The sequence below is a fragment of the Dicentrarchus labrax genome, unplaced genomic scaffold, assembly GCF_905237075.1.
Source record: "Dicentrarchus labrax unplaced genomic scaffold, dlabrax2021, whole genome shotgun sequence".
In the NCBI taxonomy this organism is placed as follows: Eukaryota; Metazoa; Chordata; class Actinopteri; family Moronidae; genus Dicentrarchus; species Dicentrarchus labrax.
Window position 1 is genome coordinate 830,091 of NW_026136853.1, and position 14,175 is coordinate 844,265.

Here is a 14,175-nt window from a genome sequence, read left to right on the forward strand (position 1 = left end):
AATACAGTTAGTCATGGAGTTCCACAAGGTTCTGTACTTGGACCAATACTTTTTACTTTATACATGCTCCCTTTAGGCAACATTATTCAGAATCACTCCATTAACTTTCACTGTTATGCAGATGATACGCAGTTATATCTATCAATCAAGCCCAATGAAATTAATCAATTATCTAAATTACAAACATGTCTTAAGGACATAAAATCCTGGATGAGCTGCAATTTTCTGATGTTAAAAAATAAATTCTAGTACTTGGCCCCAAAAATCTTAGAGACTCACTGTCTAAAGATATAGTTACTCTAGATGGCATTACCTTTGCCTCTAGCACCACTGTCAGGAATCTTGGAGTTATCTTTGATCAGGATTTGTCATTTAATTCCCACATGAAGCAGACTTCCAGGACTGCCTTCTTTCATTTACGTAATATTACAAAAATTAGACACATCCTATCACAGACAGATGCAGAAAAACTAATCCATGCATTTGTTACTTCTTGGCTGGATTACTGCAACTCTTTATTATCAGGTTGCCAGTCCATTAAAACGCTCCAATTAATTCAAAACGCTGCAGCACAAGTACTGACAGGAACTAGAAAAAGAGATCACATCTCTCCTGTACTAGCTTCTCTGCACTGGCTCCCTGTAAAATTTGGAATAGAATTTAAAATTCTCCTCCTTACCTATAAAGCTCTTCATGGTCAGGCCCCTTCATATCTTAAAGAGCTCATAATACCCTATTACCCCTCTAGAACACTACGTTCTCTGAATGCTGGGCTACTTGTGGTTCCCATAGTCTCTAAAAGTAGAACAGGAGCCAGAGCCTTCAGTTACCAAGCTCCTCTCCTGTGGAACCAGCTTCCAGTTGTGGTTCGAGAGGCAGACACCCTCACCACATTCAAGAGTAGGCTTAAGACATTCCTCTTTGATAAAGCTTATAGTTAGGGCTGGATCAGGTGAGTCCTGAACCATCCCTTAGTTATGCTGCTATAGGCCTAGACTATCGGGGGATTTCCCATGGTGCACTGAGCTCTTCTCTTCCTCTCCCTTTCTGCACTCATTCATGTCCCATTAATGCATGTTACTAACTTCGTTTCTTCCCCGGAGTTCTTGTGCTTTCTCGTCTCGCAGGTTCTTATCGATCCTGGTGGAGCCTCCTGCCATGGTCCTGCTAGATTGCCATTGCCAATACTGTTGTTGCTGTGCACCTGTCTGTCTGTCTCTCTCTCTCTCTCTCACCCTAACTGGTCGAGGCAGACGACCACCCACCTAGAGCAGAAGGAAATGTCCTAGGTTTCTGCCTTTTAATAGGCAGTTTTTCCTTGCCCTTGTCGCCAAGTGCTTGCTCATGGTGGTACTGTTGGGTCTCTGTAAATAATGTTTTAAAGAGTTCGGTCTAGACGTGCTCTATTTGAAAAGTGTCCTGAGATAACTTCTGTTATTCAATTCAATTCAATTCAATTTTATTTGTATAGCGCCAATTCATAACAGAAGTTATCTCAGGACACTTTTCAAATAGAGCACGTCTAGACCGAACTCTTTAAAACATTAATTACAGAGAGGAGGATTTTAAATTCTATTCTACATTTTACAGGGAGCCAATGCAGAGAAGCTAGTACAGGAGACATGTGATCTCTTTTTCTAGTTCCTGTCAGTACTCGTGCTGCAGCGTTCTGAATTAATTGGAGCGTTTTAATGGACTTATTGGGGCAACCTGATAATAAAGAGTTGCAGTAATCCAGCCTTGAAGTAACAAATGCATGGATTAGTTTTTCTGCATCTGTCTGTGATAGTATGTGTCTAATTTTTCTAATATTACGTAAATGAAAGAAGGCAGTCCTAGAGGTCTGCTTTATGTGGGAGTTTAATGACAAATCCTGATCAAAGATAACTCCAAGATTCCTAACAGTGGTGCTAGAGGCCAAGTTAATGCCATCTAGAGTAACTATATCTTTAGACAGTGAGTCTCTAAGGTTTTTGGGGCCAAGAACAAGAATTTCGTTGAGTTTAACATCAGAAAATTGCAGGTCATCCAGGATTTTATGTCCTTAAGACATGTTTGTAATTTAGATAATTGATTTTGAATTGGCGCTATACAAATAAAATTGAATTGAATTGAATTGAATTGAATCCCTTTATGGGCGCTCTGACATCTCAAGCCCCTCAGAGGCTCATGCAGAAAGAGCCTCAACATTAGAAACAAAAAACTCTAAGGAATATAAGGACGTTTGTGTTCTTGTTCTCATTGTGTTACGTTCATCTCTCAAAGTTCACAAGAGTTTTTGGGATGTATGATGTTCTAAAAGCCAGTCATGGTGTAGGGAGAACTCAGCCATATGCAACACAAGTACAAGACTATGGCTAATCATAACATTAAAATTGTTTCATTTAATAAAAATGGAGTCTTGGACCCAATTAAGAAAAGCAAGATATTGATTAAAATGAAAAAGGAGAATGCACATGTTGTGTTCTTACACACCTTAATTCTGTAGAACATGAAAAGCTGAAAAGAATGGGGTTTTCTCAGGTGTATTATTCATCTTGCAAATTAGGCCATAAGAGAGGGGTAGCCATTCTACTATCTCATAGGGTTACATTTGAAAACATTTCAGAGATAAAGGACAAAGAGGGAAGATATTAATTTGTCTCAGGCAAGATAACCTAACTTAATGTTTATGCGCCCCCTGGTAGCGATTTTAATTTTTTTATAGAAAAATCTTTGTCTTAATGACGGAGGCAACAGGTATACTTATATGTGGAGGAGACTGGAACATACGCCTCAACCCCAGACTAGATGGCTCCAAAGATTCTACCCAAACCCCCATACACAAGAAACTTAAGATCCTTATGTCAGAGCTGGGAGTATTAGATCTTTGGAGAGACTTTCACCCAACAGGCCGAGATTACACACATTATTCTCATCCACATGCTGTCTACTCCAGAATCGATTATTTCTTTATCTTCATAAGAGATCAACATAGAATACATCACTGTGAGATAGGTAATATCGACTTGTCGGACCACACACCTCTCTCATTGACGCTTCAAATAAATAATAATCCTGGAAATACACTATGGAGGTTAAATTCAAGTGTTCTTAATAATGAACAATTCAAAACAAAAATCAAAGAAGAAATCAAACATTACATGGAAGAAAACAATAATGGGGAAGTTGGCCCAGAAATTGTATGGGATGCACTAAAAGCCAAAAGAAACAAAGACAATTAAGATTATCAGAACTAAATACAGAATTAAAAGAATTCGAGACAAAACACAGGAAGGGATAAACACAAGAAATATAAAAAAAGATGATTTATACAAAACAAAAGTATTATGAATCTGGTTCAAAATTTGCTAAGCTACTGGCAATGAAATTGCAAAAACAACAATCAGATAACACAATCTACAAAATAAGGGACCCACACTCCAAAGCTTTGCTACATAAGCAATATGAAATACAAATGGCATTTCAAAATTACTATAAACAACTATACTCTCAACCACAATTATTAGATGAACAACGGATTGAGCAGTTCTTATCATCCCTTCATTTTCCCACCCTATCAGAAGATAAAAACAGAAAATTAACAGCTGAAATGACACAGGAGGAGCTGAACAGTGCAATCTGAAGGTTAAAAACAAATAAATCGCCAGGGCCAGATGGGTTTTCTCCTGAATGGTTCAAGACCTTTAGGACCGAGTTAATACCAAATCTTCTTAACATATTTAATACAGCTTTAAAAGAAGGAAAAACCCCACCAACTTGGAGAGAAGCTACAATCTCGGTTATACCGAAGGAGGGGAAAGACAGGCTGGACTGTGGATCATATAGACCAATCTCTGTCCTGAATACTGACTACAAACTGTATACATCAATTCTTGCCAAGAGAGTTGAGGAGGTCCTTCCCCACCTTATACATACAGACCAAACAGGCTTCATTACATATCTTGAGCCATATACAAAAACATAAGTTACAGGCCTTATTGGTGAGCCTGGATGCAGAGAAGGCCTTTGATTTGGTGAGTTGGAAGTTTTTATATAGGACTCTTGAGAGATTTGGGTTTCATAAAGAATATTTTAAGGGAATTAGTACTCTATACAATAATCCACCTGCCCGCATTAAAATAAACAGGTACCTCTCAGACACTATTAAATTAGAACGGGGCACTAGACAAGGTTGCGGATTATCACCACTCCTTTATGCACTTTATATCGAACCGCTCGCCCAATGGATTAGGCAATCTGACAATATTAAAGGTATTACTATAAACGGGGAACAACACAAAATTGCATTGTACGCAGACGATGTGTTAATATACCTCAAAGACCCCGCTTATTCATTTCCTGAATTATTTAAACTTTTGGATAGTCTCGGTAAATACGCGGGATATAAACAAAATATTCAGAAAACCCAAATCCTAACACAAAATTATACTCCATCTAAACAACTTCAGGATAGATACCATCTGAATTGGGACCATGATGCAATGAAATATCTAGGTGTACTGTTTCCTAAAGACATTTCTACATTAGCAAAGATCAACTATGACCCTCTCCTTACCAGAATAAAACTGGATATACAAAGATGGAACTCCAATCCTTTTATGAGCTTTACTCAAAGGGTGGAGACCATAAAAATGAATATACTCCCGAGACATCTCTTTTTGTTCCAGGCTCTTCCGGTGGAAATACCCACAAAACAATTCTCTGAGTGGGATAACATTATTTCCAGGTTCATATGGCAGGGAAAAAAACCCATTATACAGCCATGGTTTCACAACAAATTCCCCTTCATGCTACACACATAAAACATGTAGTGGCAGAACTTCATTTTGGATTTTTCTTATAATCCCTTATTTCCAGTTTCCTTCGTTTTACCACATGGAGAAAGCAGCGGTGCAGTGTCAGACTCGCAGTTTGTGATCGAATAAATCCAGTGAGAGTTGATAGAAGAATGATGCCGGTAATTTATTGTAACTTAAACAAACACAGAAAATAAAACACATTGTTTGCAGAGGTCTTAAAATATTCTATAACTGGCAGGACCAGGCTACAGCTAAACTCGATTGTAGCTCCAAACAGCAACAGGCCGAGAGTGCCCAGGCAGCTTCACACGCTGCGGTCAATGACGGTGTTTGCTGGTCTGCTTTCCTCCCCCATGCCCCTTAATTGTTCTTTATAGAATCAATTATAGAAATATTTACAAAAAGGAGCCAAAATAGTAATTCAAATTCGGTGAGCACTTAATGCTCTTCTATAAAGTGTATGAACTGTGATAAAGATATGTATACATTACATTCCTTTATAATGGTCGGGAACACTGGTCACTCATCAGCCTCAAGGACTCGGCACAGCTAAGTGATGGGCCTCTCAAGGACCGACGTCTTGGTCCGGACTTTCACAGAGCGGACCAGGCCTTTCACGTCTGGTTTGGCCTCCAGCACTCTCCCCAATAGCCAGGACCCTCGAGGAGCAGTGGGGTCAACCACCAGGACAATGTCTCCAACGTTCAGGTTTTTCTTTACTGATGTCCACTTCTGCCTCTCTTGCTGTAAAAGGAGATACTCCTTGGTCCATCTATGCCAGAAGAGGTCAGCCAGGTACTGGACCTGTTTCCAGCGGCGTCTGGCGTAGAGATCGGACCTCACAAAGGTTCCAGGGGGCAGAGTGGGCATAGATTTGAGCAGGAGGATGTGATTGGGGGTCAGTGGCTCCAGGTCGTGTGGATCTGAGGACACTGTGGAGAGTGGACGGTTGTTGAGGATTGCCTCTGCCTCACAGAACAGGGTCTGAAGGCCTTCATCATCGATGGACTGTTGATGGAGAGTGGAGTTCAGCACCTGCCGGACGGAGTGTATGAGCCTTTCCCAGACTCCGCCATGGTGTGATGCGGCTGGCGGGTTGAAACTCCATTCTATTTCATCAGTTAACAGGGCATCCTGGATCCTCCTCTGGTTCAGTGACATCAGGGCCTTCTTCAGCTCAGCCTGAGCGCCCACCAGGTTTGTCCCATTGTCAGACCTGATGTGCTTAACTTGACAAATCTCCTCAAAGCATGTATGCATGAGTCAGTGTCCAACGTGTAGGCAACCTCTAAGTGAATGGCTCTACTGGACATACAAGTGAAAAGAACGCCATACCTTTTGATAGTGCCCCTTCCTCGTTTCACTTCAATTGGGCCAAAGTGGTCCAAGCCAACATTGGTAAAGGGACATCAGACTTAGCCACTCTAACCTGATGGAACATTGATTTGATGTCAGCCATGATTCCAATAGGCTCCTTACGAAATCTCAGAATGACTCCAATCAGAGAGTTTGTCAGATCAGGACCCTGGAGCAGTTCTGTGTTCAGGGATACGCCTTGATAGGAGGTCAAACACCACTCTAAGTTTTTTCTTTTTAGGGTGATATACCCCGTGATGTGGCAAATACCATACTTTTCCTGGTGGCTGTGTGAGTTCCTCCTGTGGAACTTCCTCCGCATGGTTGTTCTTAAGTATGTCACTGATAAATGTGACATAGTCCTGTTTGAATTGCTCATCGCTTTTTATTTTCTTTTTCAGGCTCTGCAACCGCTGTTCTGCAACTTGGAGATTGTTTGGCATGAGCACATCAGAGTTTCTAAAGGGCAGCTTCAGACTGTAATGTCCATCTCTCAAAAGTGCTTCATTAGCTATTTTCAAAAATCTTTTGTCCTCAACTGACATTTCAGTCTTTTCCTCCAAAGCAACTTCATTGAAATCCTGGCTATACTGTGATATCAGCATCCTTTCCAGATTCACCACTGAAATCCTGTTCACAGTCACCCTGTCTACACAGCCGGCAGCACTTCTCAGTGGCCCATTTACAACCCACCCCAACAGTGTTTTAACAGCATAGGGACCCCCATTTTGACTGTTAATAACCTCCCATGGCTCTAGTAAGTTTGGAGCATCTGTGCCAATTAGAAGCTCCACCTTAGAATTGATGGTGGGGATTGTAACCTGACTAAGATACGCCCAATGCGTCAAGTCAGTCTGCTCTGGGATGCTGCTTGTGGTGACTGGCATCTCCTTTTGAGTGAAGGTGTCGGGAAGAGGAAGGAAGTTGTCGCTGTCCAGTGCTGAAACTTCGAGTCCTGACACCACATAAGCTGGGACAGACGTTTCCTGATTTAAGGTTCGCAGCAGGATGCGAGTCCTTTTGCCTTTGAGGTTGAGATGTGACATGAGCTCCTACGGTTTTTGCAATCTTTACTAATGTGACTGCCTATGGCATCCAAAGCAAATGCATCCAAAGCAAATGCCCTTTGTTTTCAAAAAGCTGAGCTTGTCTCTGTGGGCTTTCTTTCCAAATTCTTTACACAAATCCAATGGGTGGTTTGAGCTACAGAAGGGGCAAGGGCGCACAGGTTTTGTCTCTTTTGAGGGAAGAGCCACATTTGTGACATAGCTGCTGCCAGATGAATCTAAGGCCTGTAACTTAACAGGAGGCTTAGTCTTTCCTCTAACAGCTGTCTGATCCTGAAGATAACCAAAGACTGGGTCAGCTGCTATGCGAGCTTGCCTTTCAATAAAAGAGACAAGATCTAATATTCTTACCCTGCGGTTATGTTGTTCTTGCAGCTCATATGCTTTGTTGCGCCATTTTTCCCTGAGCTTGTACGGCAGTTTGAGGGCAATGCTTCTTATGCTGGCTACTGTGTTCAGCTCTTCCATGTATTCCAGGTCCTCCATGGCGTTGCAACAGCTTCTGAGAAACATGGCATAATCCTGCAGGACTTTAGAATCCTCAGATTTCATTTGTGGCCAGGATAGAGCTTTTTCCAGATAAGCACAAGAGATTTTATATTCATTTCTGAAGTTTTCCTTGAGTAACTCTTTTGCTTTCTCATATCCTCTATCCGGTGTCATGTACTCACAGCTCTTGACTAGCCTTTGTGCCTGGCCTTTGGTGTACTGAATAAGAAACTGTAGTCTGTCTCTATTGTTATCAGTTTTACGTTCGATCATGTTCTCAAAGGAGCAAATGAATGATTTGTACTCCAAAACATGGCCATCAAAGATGGCTTGAGCTGAACTTGACTGTGACTGGGGAAGGACGGAGGAAAAACTATTAGCTGATGTGTGTTGTGGTTGGGACACATCACTAGTGGGCCTGGGATGGAGAATGGACCTGGTGTGATGTCTATCTAAAGCTGAGTCAAACAGGGGAAATTGAACATGAACACCGGTCTTGGGTCGGACTACAGGGCCAGGGGAAATCTTGTCCTGGAGATGAAGTGAAGACTCCAGCCTTTTATCCAGTTGAGGATGCGTGGCAGCTGATGCATCAGCTGTGGCTTCAGCTGCTTCTGCACCTAGCACTGGCACTGGAAGTGGCACAAACTCAATTTTATCAGAGCCATACAAATTAAATTCAGCCTCTCTCAGATAGTTGATTTTAGCAGTAGTGGCTTCAATTTCAGCATTCAGTTCCAGTGTTTCTCTCCTTTTCCTTAACACTTCCTCTTGTGCTTCAATCAGGTGTTTCTCCTGTAATTTAGACGCCTTGGCCAATAACGCCACTCGTTCGGCCTCAGCATTAATGCGCAATGATGATGATGTTTCACTTGGATCTTTGGACGCACCTGATTGCGCATCAGTAAAGTCAAGGTCCGCGTCAGCGTTATCAGCAAAATCTGGCAGAGGATCATCCACTTGTGCAATAGACGAAGTGGCCTCAGCTAAAATGGGGGAACTGGGATCCTCTATAGCTCTAATCCACTTTGTGGCTTTTACAATGAAAGCCGTGTGCATCTTGGCTGATACCATTTTTCATCGTCCTCATGACGGGCTTCCTCATCCAATGTTTCAGCATAAGACGCATGCAGGTCCTTAAAGTCGATAAGATATTCATCGAACTTAACCATATTTCCTTTTACCTCATCAATAAATTCCTCTCCAGCCATCAAGTTATTTATAATGTTCATTCTGCGAGTGATATGAGACATTTTTCCTGATCTTGCAAAATGGAGACGTGTTATGGCATCATCCATGTTTGTTGTTGTTTCTTGTTCGTTTTTACCGGCCATGATTATCCAAAATAAACTTTCAAAAGGCACAAATAAGTATGACTCTTCTTCCGGACAATGCAATATTACTCAAAAGTCGAAAAACAGTCGGCAGTATTTAAAACAAAAACAAGTTGTCTCCGCTTCATTCATGCGTATTACGCCGAGTTTCAATACGCTCGTCTTTTTAATCTCCACCAAAAATACGGATCTCAGTCCATAAACTCAAAAATCCTCATCCAAAATTGTTTCTAAATTCTTTCTATAATATTCCAAAACGAAAAAGTCATTCAGGATAGCGGTATTTCAAGCACATACCTCTTTCCTTTATTCAAGTCCAAGCCTCAGGCCGACATTTCCTATTGTCTCCAAAGCGCGCCATTTGAAGAGTTTCCTCCCAATGAATCCACAGCTCATCATTGACTGTTGCAGTGGCAGAACTTCATTTTGGATTTTTCTTATAATCCCTTATTTCCAGTTTCCTTCGTTTTACCACATGGAGAAAGCAGCGGTGCAGTGTCAGACTCGCAGTTTGTGATCGAATAAATCCAGTGAGAGTTGATTGAAGAATGATGCCGGTAATTTATTGTAACTTAAACAAACACCGAAAATAAAACGCATTGTTTGCAGAGGTCTTAAAATATTCTATAACTGGCAGGACCAGGCTACAGCTAAACTCGATTGTAGCTCCAAACAGCAACAGGCCGAGTGCCCAGGCAGCTTCACACGCTGCGGTCAATGACGGTGTTTGCTGGTCTGCTTTCCTCCCCCATGCATGATGGGCGACTGCCTTAAAGGTTGGCACCATCACCACCTGTAGAGGGCGCACACTGACAAAAGACAATGTAAATAATGGAATTCAAATAAACTTAAATGCGGCTCCTACAAAACATAAAAAAAAATATTTAAGGTAAGTTATTTATACACATATATACATAAACCTATATATCCAGGAAAGAATTCTTCATGTCATCTTTTGAATTTGCATTTGGTTGAATGTAGACAGCAGCATCAAGATAGTGATGATAATATGGTTTCGTCTGTTGGCACAACAGTCTCGGATTTTCTGTTGTTTGGCCAGCCTGATTCCCATTTCATCCAGACAGGACATTATCCAGGAGCTGCCTTAATGCCGCTAATGGAGTGACAGCACCACTGTGGTAGTCTTGTCCTACTGATCTGCGATCTCAATCTGTAAGGGCACACTGCCTACATGTCTTGACCATGCGTTTGTAATGAAGCGGTGTCTGTGGAACTGCTGTAGAAATATCAGCTGCCATTACCACGTTTTTCTCTGTTTTGGGGACAGAGCATATCAGCCATAGACAATGTTTTCCCGTCTTAAAGATACTGAGCTGTAGGTTTGTTGTGTATAATAATCAAAGCCTGGCAGTTTTTGTAAATCACCACTGGTTTCCCATAAATGTCACCATAAAACTTAGAGTAAACCATTGCTAACTTTTCTCTATCTTCATGTGTTTTTTCTCTGTTTGGGTCAGTGTCTGTGATGCTTCTGCCACAGGTTTGTCTTTTCTGAGATTGGCAGCTTTTAAAATGTAGGGATGCGTCAGATTTACTGGTTTTTGCATGCCATAATAGTGAAGCACAGGTAGACTGGTGAAATGTTTTGAGCTTGTCAAAAGCATCAACATCCAAACCACATTCTTGTGCAGCAGCTGGCATTGTGGTGTTGACAGTTCACTTAGGCTTGGGATGAGTTTGTCAAGGTAATTAATCATCCCTAGGCAGTGTCAGAGAGCTTGTCCTCTAAAGGTTGGATTTCCCTAATGTGTTTTTTGTTGGATCTGCAACTTTAAGTCCTGTATCTATGTCCTACATAGCTCACCTCCTTGAGACAGAACTTCAGTTCCATCCAACACTTATTCAACTGTGTTTCATGCTACTTAACTCCATTTCTGCCAACAATTATGTCATCCATTATATTGGGTATCTATTTGTTCCATTGGTCTTTGGAAAAGTCCAGAGGCAGTTCCGATGTCAAAGGAAATCCTCAACAACTTTAATCTGCTGAAAGGAGCCATAGATGTTGTGTTGAGACATCCAAATTGATTTTCCAGATCTTTTTCTGTTGAAGAAGGAGGAGATCCACAGTGCATGCATAGTAAGGGTGCATTCATACCTGATTGAAGTCTCTATTCAGATGTGAATGTCATTTGTTTCCTCCATACTGGATTCTTTAAGCCGGTTCAATCACTCCTAGAACTTTCATTCTTTGTAGCTCCTGATAACAACTGGTGTCCAGTTTGGGTTGACTTTAATTCAGTACGTCACAGGTAAATAGCAAACTTCATCTCTTTCTCAAACACTCTCTGTGACAGTTTGATTCTGAACATTGTCTGTGTGGTGTAGCTCTCAGTTTACTTTTTAGGCCAAGAATGGATTGTTCCCAACTTGACATTATTGCAGTGAAGAGTCACTGCACCAATCAGTCTCACTGGAGCTCCTCCAAAGTACCTAATGACTTTGTATATGTGTAGTTGGAAGGAACATCACATTTGACCCACTGCCCACTTTTAGGTTTTGCCATTAACTGTCAGAGTCCAGAGTCCTTCCTTTTCTTACAGAGGCTATGTCATTATCGTCATGTAATAAAAGGCCTTCAATGATGAACGTGTTGTTTGAATCTGTTTCTGTTATAGTCAGTAGTTGCTAGAGTTTTCTCCTCCCTGGTTTTCCTGTCTCTCTCTCTCTCTCTCTCTTCTGTGTGTGTGTGTGTGTGTGTGTGTGTTTGGACTCCTCCCACTCTCCCTGATTACCTGCTCACCTGTCTGACTGCCCAAACCTGCCAGTAATCAACTCATCAGCCTGAAGTATATAAACCCTGGTTCTCCATCTACTCTCCGCCAGATTGTTGTCTCTACAAGCCTGGTAGTAACTGTCTTAACCAGTTAGAGAACTTTAAGAGAAGTTTTTCCCCCCGTTTGTGCTGCGAACTTTAACCTTGTTTTTTCCTGTGCCTCAGAATCATCACCTTCACTTCAGCTACCTGCATGCTCCTTCCTATCTGCCACGCTTCCTCCATCTTCAGTTCCGCTCCGCCTGGGTCTCAGCCACATCCTCTCACCACTGCCAGCAGGTGCTTCACATCACCATTTCATTCCCTGGTTCTTAATAAAGCCTGTCTCTGGAAATCGTAACCAAGTTTGTATTCTGCTTGTGGGTTCCTCTCTTCAACATAACAGTGTCAGCTGACAGCTGATTCACTAATCCTGGTTTTGCAGATCTACACTACTTATTGATTGTGCTTCTTGCAACTGTGACATTGTTGTCCAAAGGCTGGGAGCCTCCACAACTTCTGAAGCTTGAAGTCATCATTAGTGGATTTCTGTCATCTTTTATTTCATTTTACTCTTAAATTAGCTGGTTTGTTTATCTGCATCCACACCGGCAGTTGGTACATGTATTGGTGCACAGAGGGCTTTACTGTTTTGTTCAGTGAGTTCACTTAATTGGAAGATTTGAACAGATTTAGTGTGAGGTCAGTCTCTTTGACAGTCACTGCTAATACCACATTTCTGCCAGATTAATTCATCTCGTAATGTGTAGTGGGTAACAGTTATTATACTTTTGTATTTTCATTTCAGTTTTTGTTATATTTTATTTAGTTAGTTTAGTGTAGTTTTAGTCAACTGTGACAACCTTGCTGCTTTCCTGGAGCTCTGCTGCTCTCTGCTGGTTGTTTTCAGAAACAGCAACTTGACCTGCTGCATTAAAGATCTCTGAATGAGTAACAGGAAAGGTTTTATGACCGTGAGAGTGTGCTTGATAAACCAATAACTGTATATAAATCAGCTTCATTTGAGTATACCAACAGAAACACACAGTTAAAAAAAAAAAAAATATATATATATATATGCGGTCAGATATTTATATGTATTAACAATGGTAAATATATGATTAATCCTTTTTTTTGATCAGTAGATTTTTTTGTAATAGAGGGTTATTGGTGACTGATTTAACTGTTGAGCAGACTTATGGTGTGTGGGTAGGACCTGGTCTTGTCTTGTACCATGCTCTGTAGCGTCTCCCCAGAGGGGAGAAGGATTGTACTTGTACTTGAGTGCCTTTCTAGTCTTCCAAACACTCAAAGCCCATTCACACACATTCACACAGTGATGGCAAAGCCCTGTTACTGTCCTGTTTGTAGCCCGATCCAGAACCGGACAGGTGAGACCAGACTTTCTTCAGCTGAACGAAAGTGACACAAATAGTTTTAGTCAAGAAATCTTTTCTTTCAGGACCAAGGGGTTCTTTCATCCAATATAAAGTCTGTGGCCAGAAACTGTTTTTTGACAGTGACCTGACTTTTGAGGAGTAGACAAAGAGATTTTTATTGCTGCTATTTTTTACTACTACTACGTTTATGAAAAAAAGTGACAACATTCATTCTCACAGGTGAGATCAAGTCTGTTTTCCAGGTCACATGTAAATCACAAGTCTTGGCTATAAAAGTCCAACAGGTCCCAGTCCTAAACATAGTTTTTGGTCTTAAACACTTTGGGTGGATCAACGTCCCTGTAAATGTGTCTGTTTTTGTTACTTTAACTATTTGAACAACAGAGTTTTGTTACTGATGCAGACACAGAATCCAACGAGGATGCATCAGGATGTACTGGAACACAAAACCCTGCATCTGGTGGGTGACAGAACTGCGAGATGGGTAGTGTTTGGTATTGGATCTGCATGACGATCTGACCTACATGATGGATCTTGGATCTTAACTTCCTGATGGCTGGCAGATAAACTTTTACACACTGCAAATAAACAGTAACTAAAATAAAAAGACTTGAGGGGTATTGTACAAAAGTAGGATAAAGAAATCCAGGATAAGTGAGCAAGCGCGGCTTGACTTAGCCTGCTCTGCGCATCCTGGCTTAATTGGTTGCACGTTTGCCGAGCCAGGATTAAAAGGTGCTATGTTAAGACAGGTGTAGATAGTCGGGATAAGTGCGTGTTCACGGCATACTGAAATAGACCTCGCGATCGCTCACAGAATCACCGATGGGAACATGGATAAGAGTCGCACTTCATATTTCACGGCCGCTGAAAAACAGCTCCTGATGGAGTTCAATGAAGAGGTGGAAGATATAAGAAAAAAAGGCAATACCATTGCCATAATTAAAGAAA